Genomic DNA, 13,042 nt, shown 5'->3' with positions numbered 1-13,042 from the left:
ACACGAAGAAGAAGAAGAAGAAGAAGAAGAAGAAGAAGAAGAAGAAGAAGAAGAAGAAGAAGAAGAAGAAGAAGAAGAAGAAGAAGAAGAAAGAAGAAGAAGAAGAAGAAGAAGAAGAAGAAGAAGAAGAAGAAGAAGAAGAAGAAGAAGAAGAAGAAGGTCCAGCCAGGACTTAGTCCATAAAGGCTCTTTCTCAAGAGATCAGTCAGTGTAGGGCTGGAATGGGAAGAGAGATGCAGGTATTGGTGGTCTCAGAGAAACATTCCCTCCACAACTCTTGCTGGTGACTGGGGGAATGAACTATTGATTAGAGCTCCCTGGGTGCTCATTTAGGGGCATCAGGAATTAAATTCATCCAATTCAACAAGCATCTATTAAGTGCCTACTGTGTACTGGGTACTATGTTAAACTTTGAGGGTAAAAAGACAAAAAGAAATATTCCTTGCCTAGAGTTTAGGCAGCTAAGTGGCACAGTGGATAGAGTGTCAACAGGAAGGCAGAAAGTCTCTTCTTGAGTTCAAATCTGTCCTCAGATCCTTACTAGTTGTATGACCCTGAACAAGTCACTTAACCCTTTTTGCTTCAGTTTCCTCATCTGCAAAGTGAGTTGGAGAAAGAAATTGCAAGCCATTTTGCCAAGTAAACCCTAAATGGAGTCGTGACTGAACAATAACAATAATGAGTTCACACTTCTATGTGGGAAAATACCCACATACACAAGTTAAGTAAATGCAAATATAAAAAATAAATGTGTCGTCATTTTGGACAGTGGGCAGATTTATGGTGTTTAAATTGCCCTGTGTCCAGAGAATGGTACAGCATGGTAGGGAAGTCAGTAGTTATGGAGAGATGTGCATTTGGGTCTCAAAATCCTTGTTCTCAGAATAGAGGCCTAAATTTAAGGTCTTTTTCCACTAGGATTTCTTAAAATATATAAGGCATCTCAAACCCTCCCTCCAAGAGGCAGATACTGGTTTTCTGTAGAGAGGTGGGAGTAAAGGGAGGTGTGAGAGGTTAGGAAATGGAGTAGTGGGCATTTTGTGGCCATTGAGTATCTATGCTTGAGTTACACATCTCATTCAGTCAGCCGTCCTCTCATCTGGTCATCTGCCTGTGTCTGCTGACCTGCTCCTCCCTTCTTGGACCAGGACCCTCCATACTGGACTGGAGACCCAGACCTCCACACCACACTCTTGCTAAATATATGCCCCAGTCCCTGGAGAAGTGAATTCACTTATCTTTGGAGCTCCTTCCCTAGGACCCAACCTAGTTGGTTGGTGTGTGAAGAAGCCCACTTAACTCACTCTCTCTAACAGCTGGCCCTACACATCATATCTACTTCAGCTTTCCATCCCATCTCTGCCACATCAGGTGTGCCTTCTCCCCTCTTCACTGTCCTGCCCCAACTTTCCACCTTCCCAGAACAAAACACCCCTTCACTCGTCACCACTACAATATGTTATATCTTCCCCCTAATAGAGGATCAGCCAATGTATGGCATAGCTCCTCTGAATCATGGTAAACACTGCTGAGCTTTACCAGCTTTACCTTATTTCTGAAGGTGGGTGCCTGGAGTGTACATGGTAGCCTAACAGTTGAATTATCAATCTGTATACTTCTTGACATTCCTAAATAAATCTGTGGAGCTATAGTCAACTGTTCTTTTTCTCACCTGACTTTGTGGTTTCAGGAGTTGGGGGAATTTCCCCATGCAAACAGCAATTCCTATATCCCTCTTTATCCCTAGTCCCATAGTGTTCTAATGACCTTACACTGTTTCTTCTCCTGCTGATACATTCTCATCTTCTTTCTTCCTTCTCTGACTTATTTAGCTTCCCTTCGTATGCTATTACACAAGTCTTGCTTTCATTTGGTCATTTTTCAGTCATGTCTGACTCTTGGTCATCCCATTTGGGATTTTCTTGGCAGAGATACTGGAGTGGTTTGCTATTTCCTTCTTCAACTCATTTTACACATGAGGCAAACATGGTGAAGTGACTTGCCCAGTGTCACACAGCTAGTAAATGAGACTGTATTTGACCTCAGGGAGATGAGTCTTCCGGACTCCAGGGCTAGCATTCTATGCACTATGGTGCCACCTAGCCCCTCCTAGAGAGCCTAGCAGCAGAAAATATGAAGTGGAGCAGAGGACTTTGGGATTTAGCTGCAAAGCATGTGTCAATCATTGTTCTCCATTTCACTGCAAGACTTGTTAGTGGGGGAAGAAGGGGAAGGGAAAGCCAGAGGGAAGAGCACCTGAACTGATGAGGGCTGTCTGAGAGGAGTCTGTCCAGGGCACTCTACCGGAATTGTGATAGCTGAATTTGCCTGCAGCTCCCATCCCCATGGGAGTTTCTGGGAAGGTGGAAAAGGAGACATTAGGCAACGTTTCCAATTTACAAATGAGCACCCTAAAGTTCAGATAGGGCCTTTAAAAAAAACTGACAGCTAAAGCACCGACAACATCAATAGAACTTTAAAGTCTTTAAACCACCAGTAGGAATTTGGAAATTGTTAATAGTTAAAAAAAAAAAAAAGAGAATGTCCATCTTAGCCAGACATGTATGTTAGACCTTAGGAAAGTAGATTTCAAAAAATTTAGTGGAAATATGGGCTTGATCCTATGGCCTGAGATTCCAAAAGGAACATGACCCAGAAAGGAAAAGTTGTTCTAGAAATGACCAGATAATTATGCATGATTCCATGCTATATAGGGAGCTCTCTGATAATAAATTTTAAAGGAATAACAAGAGCTTTCCTTCTGCCAACATAATATCATTTGATCATTACAATAGCCCTATCCTCATTTTATAGATGAAGAAACTGAGTCAGAGAAATTATGATGTGCCCATCATTGTCTCTCCCTTTTCCAAACTCCCCTGTTACTGTCAAAGGCACTGCCCTCCTCCTGTAACCCAGGATCACAGGCTCAGTGTCATCCTCAATTCTTCACCCCTACCCACCCCACATAGCCAATCTGATCCCAGGTCTTGCTTGTTTCTGCCTTCACAAAACATTTGCTCCCATCTCCTCTGAATTCACACAGCCACTACTCTTGTACAGGCCATGGTCACACAGGCTATTGCAGTAGCCTGCTGGTTAGTCTTCCTGTCTCAAACTTCTCCCCATTCTCTTCCATTTTCTACTCAGCTGCCAAAGATTTTTACTAAAGCACAGGTCTGATCGTGTCATTCCTCTAATCAATAAATTCCAGTGGCTACTTATAAGGACCAGGATTAAATAGGAAATCCCTTGTTTGCCTTTTAAAGTCCTTCATAACCGAGCCTGTTCTGTTAGAAGATTAGAAGTCTTCTTACACTTCATTCCCTTCCACATGCTCTGAGCCCATGACACTGGCTTTGCTGCTCTTCCTTGCCAGATTCCATTCATTTTCACTAGTTCCTGCCCTTTCCCCCCATGCTTGGAATGGTCTCCCTCCCCATCTCCACCTCCTGACTTCCCTCAAATTCTACCTTCTACAAGAAGCCTTTCCCAATCCCCCTCCTCCCATGACTGCTGGCACCTTCCCTCCAAAATGACCTCCCATTCACCTTGGATTTATCTTATATGTACAATTATCTGTGTATTTGCATTTTTTTTGTGTCCAACTTTTAACACAGTGTCAGACACATAGTAAGTTCTTAATAAATGCTTGTTGAATGACTGACTGTCCAGCATGGCTTGTAATGGTCAGAGCCAGAAATCAAACCCAAGTCTTCTAACCCACATTCAGGGCTCTTTCTACTACATCAGAGTTGCCTCAAAAGAATGTGATCAGAAGGGCAAGGGCACAAAATCAGAGATGAATACAAAGAATTATGGACCTGCAAGCACCCCTTCCTTACTTCCTTCCCTCCTTTCCTTCCTTCCTTTTTTTCCTTCCCTCCCTCCTTCCCTTCCTTAATTCTTCTCTTCTTTCTTTCTTCCCTCCTTTCTCTCTCCCTCTTTCCCTTCCTTCCTCCCTTTCTTTTTTCCTCCCTCCCATCATCCTTTTCCTCCCTCCTTCCTTTCTTCCTCCATCATTCCTTCTTTTCCTCCCTCCCTTTTTCCTTTTCCTCATTCTTTTCTTCCTTTCTTCTTTTTTTTTTTTTGCTTTTGTATTGAAGAAGGTCATTTGAGCACCAAATCAGGCATATGTTAAGCACTAAGTAAGGAATAATATTTGTAAAACATTTGTTCATTGGATATGCAAAGCCTTGTGTGTTAGGGATAATTGTGATTTTTCAACTGTGCCTGTGGAACTGCAGAAGATTGTGTTGTATTAGCTGTTTTTAGACTTGTTACTGTGTGGAATTAGAGAAGCAAGAGAAAAGACAATGCCTGTGCTACCCTAGAGACACCAGAGTACTGAACTGGGAACAGAGATAACTTGTTCAAAACGTACCCTCTCCCTTTGGCCAAGGATAGATAGCACATTTCTCAAGGGAGGGGAGAGTGTCATGGGAGCTGACACTTGGGCAGTTGCCATGACTTTGCTAAGATGAACTTATCCGGGTAGAAGATAGTGGTGATCGACTTCTGGAAAAATCAGGAAGACTAGAGCATGTGTGGAAATTCTGTATTGTCCTATCACGTAAGTGGGAAGAGCCTTTTTCCATCGACTGTATAACTGGAACTCTCAGCATCTTCAAAAAAAGCCCAAGATGCCATTGGCCGGAAAATGCTTTTCTTGCATTTTCATCTGAGGCAGCAAAGTGACTTCTTCACTAAATGCTCTCTGTGAGATAACCATGTTTTAAGGGGAGAAGCCATGGGCACCACTTTCTCCTCCTTCCCCCAGTTTTTATGTCTCCCAGTTCCAGTCAGAGAAAAAGACCTGATTCCTTGATCTTTTTATTCATTGCCTTCCATTCTAGGTACAGAGAATAGAGTCTCTGGGAGTTTAGAAATCTAGGTCACTGTTGCATCCAGCCCAGAAGCAATGCCTGGGGAGCAAGGGTCTCAGGTGCCAGCAGAGCAGAAGCCAATAGGATTGCTACCTTTGGACATGAACTTGGTGGGACTATGTCGGAACTGAGCCAAGTTGTGAACCTACACCCTTCTCACCAGAGTGGTATAGGGGAGATGGTGTCTATGAGGTGCTTGGAGAAATGTTTGTACTTTGTTCTTGTATTTTTGGATGAAATATTCTTCTATCTTGTATTTTTGGATGAAATATTCCTTTGTAAAAAAAATTATCTGGCGTAAAAAAAAATTATCTGGTGTTAAGTGGTTAAATGGAATCAAGGGCTTCCTAAAGGAGGAGAACACAGTTAGTGGGGTCTCAAGCTAACAGCAAAGAAGAGAGCCTTACTGCGTCCCCCTCAGGGTATGGAAGAACCCTGGGATGGGGGGGTTTGGGGGGAAGGAAGAAGATGTGCCAGTTCTGCGGCTGAGAGAGTGGGACCAAAATCGAGATAATGTTACAAACCTAAGAAAAATTGTCAGAAAAAATGCTAAAGAAACCCCAGTTATACTGCGTGTTTGTTTTTTAAGTGTGGTTGGTGGAAGAAGATGATAAACCCATTGCTTGGAAGCAGACAGCATAATGTTATAGATACCAGAAGGAAGGCAGAACGACACATGTCTTCTTCTCCCTCTTCTTTTTCTTCTTCTTCCTCCTCCTCCTCTTTCTTCTTCTTTTTCTTCTTCATCCTTCATCCTTCATCCTCAGAGACAACCATGATATCAGGGAGATGATGTAATGGCATTCAAGAGAATTGGATTGAAGTGAGGCAGGGCTGTGCCAAGTCACCAGCCTCACTTTCTCCTCCAGAGTCATCTGGGTCCAGTGGCCAGATATAGATCAGGATGACTGGAGATGGCCCCTCTGCCCTACTAGATTTGGGGCAAAATGTAATTTCAAAGTGAAAAGATTGATATGAGTTAGCATGTGCCCATGCAAGTGTACACATACACAAGTGGGACCCTTTGAATGCTGTTCTGGCTTTAAGCCACATTGTACGTCAGGTCAGTATCTACTCCAAACCAGAGCTCATGGAGCATCCCATGGATGTGTTTCTTTTACCAGCCAGTCAGAAGATGCACACTTTCAAAGCAAGACATTTAATTAAAAAGCCTAAGATGAATACAAGAAAGATTTTCCCCCATGCTGCCGCCGGTGGTGTGGGCCACATATTCAGGCACTACATTTGACCAGGGCCCTTGGGCATTTGGGACCACTCACACTTTGGATGCTGCAGGATGACCGTGGTCATTAGGCAAGTGACTTTCATCATGGAACTAGGGTCCTGTGCTGCGGTTACATTCTGCAGCGCTGCCCTCTGCTGGACACCTCTTCTTCTGGGTTTCACAGTTCAATCGCTCTCTGCTACCATCTGCTGGTCTTTCTCTATACAGTCTCTTTAAGGCTTCTGGTGCTCTCCCCTTCCATCTGCCCAGAGGCAGCTTTTAAACGACCTCCTTCTGAGAGAGAGGGCTGAGCATTTTCAGTCATAGTCTAAGGCTATTTTACTGCAGGCAGCCTGGCAGCCAGCAAAGGTCAGCAGAAGCCTGTGGGCTAGGATTGCCTCTCCTTTGAAGCGCTTTTCCTCTTTTTTTCCCCTCAGGTCTGGTTACCTGATCCTCTTCCCCTTTCCTACTGGGGGTTAGAAATTTCTGTGCAATGCCTCCTGCTTGTTCTTCAGCTTTACTTTAAAACATGCCAGGGATTTCTCTTAGCAAATCTGCAGAGGAACCTAGGCGACAAAGTTCTTTTCAAGCCCTGTAATGTTCCTGGTTGCCAAAATGAAGAAGTAAGTCAACTTGGAGCAAGAGCAGAAAGGGTTAAAGGAGATAGTGACTTCTGCCCAGCTTACTCTGTTTTATATTCCTGTCTTTGTTCTGCATTCTTACCAGTAACAAAAGCCTTACTCTCCCTACAGGTAGAATAAATCCAATTCAATTCAACAAATATTTATTAAACGTCTACTATGTTTAAGACAGGGGCATCTGGGCCCAAAGTCAGGAAGGCTCATTTTCCTTAGTTCAGATTTGACCTCAGAGCCTAACGGTGTGACCCTGGGCAAGTCACTTCACCCTGTTTGCCTCAGTTTCCTCATTTGTAAAACAAGTTGGAAAAGGAACTGGTAAGCCATTCCAGTATTTCTGCTGAGAAAACTCCAAATAGAGTCACAAAGAGTCGGACACAACCAAAAAATGAGTTAGCAACATATACAAGACACTGTGCTAGCTGGAAATATGAACACAAAACCAAGACAGTCTCTGCTCTAAATGAGCTCACATTCTATTGAATATATATACATATATATGTATGTATTCAATATATATACATAAGTCAAATGTAGCTAAAAATGTTTTAGCATGAAGTCTATGAAATGCCTGGAATGGAATGAAAACCAAGACTAGAAATGGGACACACACAGTTCTAGCAAAGAATCTGCTAAAGACCTTCCATGACAACATCCACATGAACTCCATCAATAATATGTCAACAAAGAAGTGAAGAGCAAATTGATGTCATGCAGATTTGTTTACAGAAACAGTGGGTTTGATGGGAGAGATACAAGACTAGTTTATTCTTTTCAGTAATTTTTTTAAAAAGGTGATTCTTAAGGAACCCAAATTTATAAATCAATGTATATTTTGCAAAGAAATGGTAGAAACTGTGCCATGTGACATGTATGGCAGGTTGCAAAAATTTAATACCTACCGGATACTTTGAAAGACATTATCAAGTGGCAAGAATTATACTCCAGAAGTTTACAATCCTTTTAAAATAACAGATGAAAAATTCACACACTTCAATAACAAACCACAAAATGTCCTTGAGAATTCAATCAATTAACTACCAAAATGAGCACATTATTACAGACAAAACTATTGCCCACTATTGCTTAGACATATCATTGACTTATAAATATTTAGGAACAATTTTTAATAGGGATCGCCTTACCAAGCACTCATCATCTCAAAACTACATGGAATGAAAAGCTCTCAAACTATCAAAACATCTCAGAAAGCAAGTTTCTTGGGGATAGAATGGGGCATATGGGATCCTCATTGTCCTTTCTGCTGGTGGATTTGGACTGAAGATGCTTTTGGTGGGCCTACCGAAGATGGACTTTTTTATTCAGTGACCAAAAAAAAGCCATGACCTTATCCACTTACACAATAATCTGTGACACATTAAGAATAAAGAAAACAGACTATAGGTGTAGCCCTAATAGAGGCTGCAGGGATATCTATCTCAATTCCCACTTGCACTAATAAGTCATTGTCATTGATTGTCTCTCTTACGTAGTTGATACCTCCTAGGGATAGAGTTTAAAAATTTTCCCAGGATCATTTAAATGATTAACATCAATGAGTTTTTATGAATGGATATTTAACTGAGAAGTTATAGCAAGAGTTGAAGTACAAACTTTCCCCCTTGCCCCTGTGGGCACACTTTTTCCTACACTACCTTGAACCCTGGGAGGAGTCTTCTCAAACTTGAAGTAGTTTCTACAAGGTATTTGCTCCACTAACCTCACTTTCAAAATCTGTTCGTTCCCAGCTGAGTTGGCATTTCAGCTGGGCTAAATCAAGTAAGTCACTCTTTAGGGCTGTGCTTATAGACTGCAGACTCTGGCCTGGATGTTAGTTCTCTGCGGGTGCTCTGACAGCCTGCTCTTCCCACCTACTGAAGGTCAGAAAGTCACGGACTATTCTGATACCTCTTTACTTAAAGCAGGAAAGAAAATCATCTTCTTAAAGTGCAGGTTTGTCCATGTCACTCTGCTGCTCAATAAACTCTAGTGGCTCCCTATTACCTCCAGGATCAAATACTGATTCTCTGTTTGGATCCCCACCTTTCTGGGGCTTTTTATACTTCATGAACCATTGCCATCTGCTATAATTGGCCTCCTAGGCAGTCACCATCTTGCGAGAGAGGATCGATGCTGTGGGCCGAGGACGGAACCTCACGGCCTCCGGCAGCTCCGAGAGTGGAGACCTCCCGGGGCTTGCTTTTCTCTTTTCTCACGGATGCATTATTGTGAAAATTAAGCTAATTCTTTGGGAGACCATGGTAAAAAAAAAAAAAAACCTAGCAAGTGAAACATGCGATAAAAAACTGAAATCAACAGAAGAGACTTATACTATATTCCATGATGGTGGTGACCATTTTCATACCTCCTAAGAGAAAACAGAGAACAACTGGATACCTTTGTCCATCTTTGATGACAAGGAAAATGGAAAAACTCAGGAGAGCAAGACTGAAACTACAGTTTTGTTGAAACTTTTGGGGGATGTAATCTCTTATAATAGACCAGATAATATTGAATCATTTCTTTCAGAAGGCTTACAATATGCAAATCCCACAGTAGTATCCATGAACATCAGTGAAGTATCTAGAAATAACTGTACTTATGTCTCTGGAAATATTAAAGAAAATAGAATGGAAGGAAATCACAAGGTAGACACCCCAGTTAGTGGAGAGGAAGTGGAGTATAGCACAAGCCAAGCATTCCTAGGACCTATTTACAAAAGTCCTGAGGAAAATAAACAAGATAAAAGAAAACACATACAAGTCACTGGTGGAGTGAAAAACAAACAGAACCCTTCTTCTAATAGACTGAAAAGAGACAATGAATTATCTCCATTTTACAAAGAAATTCAGGAGTTGGAGAGTGAAAAAGAAGATTTGGAAGGCAATTGGCAGGAATTTAAAGCCCCTCAGGAACAATTTAGCTTATATTATCAAGACCATTACAATGACAGTTTAAAATCTGATGAAGAAAAGAAAGATACTTGGTTTGATACTATGCATTCAGCCCCTGGTGATGAGCAGTATGTTAGTAATGAGCCACTTGGTCGGAACACTGAATATCCAGTTCATGGACAAGGGGAACCTATGTTTTTGAACAATCCAGTTCCTTCCTTTAGGCCTGAATGGCAACCAGTGGAATCCCCTTTAGTTCCTCATGGTCTTTTTCCTTCTGGGTTCAATTATCATTTAAATTTTCAAAGATTTAATCCCTCTCCCTCTCCATCTCCACCTCCAAATGTTTTCCATGCTCAGGATGTTAAATTATGTGAAATGTACAATGGATATAATGCAAACAGTGGCACCACAAATTGGAATTGCCCGACATTTGATCAGACTAACAGATATTCTGATTGTGATGGCAGGAACAGTATCATACAGACCTCTAGAAATGGCCAGTGAACAAGATGGGTGAGAAAATAATGGTTTCTGTGAAATGAGAGAAGAATCTTGGGAAGACCCTTCTCTATTCCAGATGGAGAAAACAGACAGGCTTATAAACAGCAGTTCCAAGAAGAAAAGCTAAAGAGGCTACTTATCCTTTTAAGACGTCTACCTGGTTCAAGGAAAACAACATTGTCTCGTGTTCTGCTTGGTCAGAATCGTGGTGGCATCGTCTTCAGCACAGATGATTATTTTCGGCATCGAAATGGGTATACATATAATGTTAGACAACTTGGTGATGCCCATGACTGGAACCAGAGCAGAGCAAAGAAAGCTATTGATCAGGGAAGATCTCCAGTTATAATAGATAACACTAATACCCAAGCTTGGGAAATGAAACCTTATGTGGAAATGGCTATAGGCAAAGGACACCGAGTGGAGTTCCATGAACCTGAAACATGGTGGAAATTTGATCCTGATGAATTAGAAAAGAGGAATAAACATGGGGTGTCTCGTGAAAGGATTGCACAGATGTTGGATCATTATGAGTATAAAATGTCTATCTCTATTGTAATGAATTCAGTGGAACCTCCACATAGAAGGTCTGAGAGACTTCGAAGACAGAGGTGGGGAGGCTGTGTAGACTCATGGAATCACTTTGATGTTGCAAAATAACTAATAATCAGTCTGCTTTCAACTAAAATGAGCTTGTGACTTCCCCTTAAAAAACAAGCATTGAAACTTTCTGGAGGTTTTTAAATAGGTTCAAGTCTAATAAAAAAGAACCATCATTACCTCACAGAGTTTGTTCCCAGAAAACTGTTTAAATTTTAAAATGTAAATAAAAAGTAGTATATAAATTGTAAAATATATATATAATTGGCCTCCTAGATACAGGTCTATAGGTGGCACAGTGGATAGAGCACTGGGCTTGTATTCAGAAAGACAAGAGTTCAAATCCAGTCTCAGACCCTGGGCAAATCACTTAACTACTATCTGCCTCAGTTTCCTCAATTGTAAAAAGGGGCTAAAATAATAGCCCCTACCTCTCAGTGTTGTTGTGAGGATCAAATGAGATAGCATTATTAACAGGATTTTAGTGAGCCAGTCTCTAACCTGCGAATGACAAAACAGCAGGCCAGTAAGCAGGGAGTGGTTTAATTAATTAGTTTCATTATGAGGAACAGATTTGCAAATAGAGAATTCTCCAGATCAGAAGTTCACCTTGCTGAAGTGACGACAGACATTATATACATAAATCACCAGGAAGGGTTTGGGGAAGGCTCACAAACAATGTTTTCCGGGTCTTGAGTGGTTCCCCAGAACAACCCACAAATGGAAAACAATACAGTGATTCTGGAGTGCTGTGAGAGCAGTACTGCTCAAGTCCTTGGGGTTGTTCCTTGGTGGGTCATTACGTAGGACCAGAGTTCTGTGACAGGAACAGGTTCTACAATCTTTAATTTGGTTCACTTAAGGTATGCAGACAGAAGGATGCCAGTGATTGTGAGTGTTATCAAAGATTGTTTGATCATGTCAAGCTGCATTGTAAGTCTGACTCAAGATAAGGCGATTCTAAAACTCTGATCTATTAGTATAATCATTACACATATATTGATTAATATGAAAATCATAATTACACAGTATTTATAACAGGGCCTAGCATACAGTAGGCACTTAATAAATGCATGTTTCTTCCCTTCCTTCTTTACACAAAATACTCCATCTCCTGACTCTTTGGATATCCTTCATGCTCACCATTCTCTACTGACTAATCTCTACCTACTGGCCTCCTTAAAGTCTTAGCTAAAATCCTAGCTTTTGTAAGAAGTCTTTCCTAAACCCTCTTGATGCTAAGTGCTTCTGATCTGTTAATTATCTCCAAGTTATGTTGTTTGTATGTAACTTCTGTCCCAAAACCAGTTGGGATATATATCTCCTTCCTGGTAGAGATAAATGCCCTGCCCTGCATGATAGGTGGGGGGCTTCAGTTCTCAGCCAGTTCCCCTGTGGGACTCTTTAGGTCCAGTCCTCTTTGAAGCAAGGAATTCATCTCCTCCAATAAGGAGAGTTCCATCCAATTGGCTTTGCTATAGAGGTTACATATACAAAGTTATTTGCATGTTGTCTTCCCCTTTAGATCAAAAGCTCCTTGAGGACAGGCACTATTTTTTCTAACCTTTCTTTGTATCCCCAGAACTTAGCACAGTGACTGGCCAAGAGTAGGTGCTTAATAAATGCTTATCTACTGATGGAAAAGAGAAAGAAGCAGCATCGGGGTAATGTGCTCATGTGCCAGATGGCGGCTGCCTGAGCGGTAAAGGTTTGAGGCGTCTCTCCCCGCTGAGAGTCAGTGGGACTTAACTGCTGCCCTCTGCTGCAAAGAGAAAACACTGGCTGGTCAGTGTCTCTGGATGCATCTTCAGTCCGAGTTCTGAAGCTAATCAAAATGTTCCTCTTCATCCTGAGGTGAGAGGACCAGAAAGGGCCGGAACACATTGAAAGAAGCATGCTTCATCACGCCCCATGTAGGCTGGCAGAGGGCAGCACATGCTGCTCATGCTCTAGGGAAGCAGCTCCCATCGGCTGGGCCACCATTCCGATGGGATAAAAACTTGTCCTGGGGTCATTTTTTATGTGAATTTCCATTATAGGAGATGAGTGAGAATAATAAAAACGAAAATAATTTCGGAAGGGTAGAAATCAGAATGGGGCATCTAGGTGGACAGAGTGCTGGGCTTGGAGTCAATAAAATCCATCTTCTTGAGTTCAAAGCTGGCCATGGACATTTACTAACTGTGTGACCCTGGACAGGTCACTTAACCCTGTTTGCCTCTGTTTCCTCATCTGTAAAATAAACTGGAGAAGGAAATGGCAAACTACTGCAGTACACTGGCCAAGAAAACCCCA

General features: G+C 41.7%; 1 pseudogene; it reads left to right on the top strand.

The window, feature by feature from the left end:
• Positions 1-8,420: 8,420 nt before the first annotated feature.
• Positions 8,421-11,000, top strand: LOC138172947 (NEDD4-binding protein 2-like 2 pseudogene; annotated as a pseudogene).
• Positions 11,001-13,042: the final 2,042 nt, after the last annotated feature.

This window comes from Petaurus breviceps, unplaced genomic scaffold (assembly GCF_028583685.1).
Source record: "Petaurus breviceps papuanus isolate PSGF00001 unplaced genomic scaffold, PetGlider_PUasm1.0 129, whole genome shotgun sequence".
NCBI classification, from domain to species: Eukaryota; Metazoa; Chordata; class Mammalia; order Diprotodontia; family Petauridae; genus Petaurus; species Petaurus breviceps.
This window is presented reverse-complemented; position numbering and strand designations above follow the sequence as displayed.